Consider the following 2111-nt stretch of genomic DNA (forward strand, 5'->3'; position numbering starts at 1 on the left):
TGTACCCACAGGCTTGCTCATCCTGTCTAGACCTTTGCTTATTGTGGGTCCTCCTACCAGGAATGCTGTCTCACATCACATAGTACAACTCAGCTTCTGCCTCTTTCCAAAACCATCTTCACTGATTACTCACTGGATCATCTGTAAGCTCCCATGTACAAAGGGGTTTGAGGGGCATTGATAACCATATCCACACGAGGGGGCTGAGGTATAACTTTTCAAAATGCTTTAGTTCTAGAGATTAGACAAGTATTTCACAACAAGAAGTAAAAGTAGATGGGAAATAACTCAGCAATGAGTGAGCACCCATCACCTCTCAATCTGTATACCAAGAACTATGTATGCCATTTCATATCCTCCTTCAATAATGATGGGAAAACTGAGAAATCTACAAAGGTTAGGAACATCCTTTTCACTCAGGTCAGCACAACACTATGACTTCATGTAGAAAGATATTTAAGCCCCCTGTTGCTAGTTTATATGGAAGGAAGTTACCTCCCTCTAGACCCTCAAGATGTCTTAACCCTGGATGCATGATACCTGCTTTCAAAGTATCAACAGTCCTGTTTCATATCATGACTTTTTGTTAAACACCCCTCTTGCACACACCTGCTTCCCCACCCGCATTCCACTGCTTATTTTTGTTCTTTAACTATTTCAATTTGCTGCTAAAATTCACCTCAAAGCTTTCTTTCTCTGGGGGCTGGTAATATTTGGCTTTCTCACTCTATTCCTCTCTGTATAAGGCCATGCTTGGCTTAATATTGTTTTTGTGACTATAACTCAGCTTTGTCGAAAATATTGAACAGCAGTAGAAATGAGCCTCAGGGCCCTCATCACTGTGAACAACATTCACGCTTCTGATGAGTACTGGACAACTGGTATACCTACAGGCAGGAGCAGCCTGTTCTGTTCCTGACTGTCTTTTCTAGCTTGAAGTACACCATTTTACATATGCTGCTTAATGTGTGGCCGCTACTCACTGACTCACCTGTCCTCCATCTCATGTCCCCGTGGTCTCCAACATAGACCAGCATTCATGCTGAGGACTAATCACTCATATCCATGGTTTTCTGGCTTCTACAGAGGGCTTGGTTAAGGACATGAGGCTTTATTAGCTTCTGGTGGTCTTGTCTGAAGAGGAACATTTACGGATGAAGTCATTGGAAAAGCTTTTTGTATTTCAGAAAGACAAAACGTGTTTTCTCTTATAAGGCTCCTGGGACTTTGCCCTTTCTTGAGTTTTACCCTCTGAGCAAGTGTGGAGAGATTATTCTCAGTCCAGAAGAAGAGTCTGCTCACTGGGAAAACTCAGTGCTTTCTGGTCTTTATCCAAGTAACAAATGAGATTAGCAGATATGCTCTAGCCATGGTCCCCTGGCCACAGAAGAGCTAGCTTATACGTTTATGTGGCAGAGGTTACTTCCAAAGAGAAGTTTCTTAGGTGACAAGCCATCCCCGTGTCCTGCTCCCTGCTCTTTTCAAAATAACCATCAGGATAAACTTAACCTCATTCTTTCCATTTATTTCTATAAAGACTCTGTTCTTTCTCCCAAGACACTTAGAGTAAAACCTTGCCCTCCTCTGCTGAGAAGTTATCCCTGATGTTTTGTTTAATTAGTGTCTGAGGGGTTAGCTGGTAATTGATGTATTGTGCGAGCATGAAATACTCGCAATTAAGGGTAAATCTTCGAATACCAGAAGACCAGAGGAAATAGACCAATAATGGGAAATGAGGACTCTGGATTTTTAACTCCTTAGGGAAGGTGGGTGTTGCCATAAAGTCAGAGTGGAAGAGTAACTTGTATAGCATGTAATTCAATTAGAGTGTGGGCACTGCACAGACTTCAGCACCAAGGTCAGCCACTCACTGTGTGTCTTTGGACAGATTACATATCTTCTCTGGGCAACATTCATGAGATCAGAAAAGTATAGGAAGCAATAGTACTGGCCTTCACACTCTGTTACAAGTGTAACATGAGTTGTCGTTTGTTTGTTTTTGTTTTGTTAAGCACTCAGGATAGTGAACGGCATAGGGTAATAACTTTGATTTTTTTCTGACTACTACATATGGCTCAGCCACCTATTCCATTCATCACATGGAAGGGATG

The sequence above is a fragment of the Lynx rufus genome, unplaced genomic scaffold (assembly GCF_022079265.1).
Source record: "Lynx rufus isolate CCGP_SWC_20201006 ecotype Redwood Valley unplaced genomic scaffold, mLynRuf1.p SCAF_1, whole genome shotgun sequence".
In the NCBI taxonomy this organism is placed as follows: domain Eukaryota; kingdom Metazoa; phylum Chordata; class Mammalia; order Carnivora; family Felidae; genus Lynx; species Lynx rufus.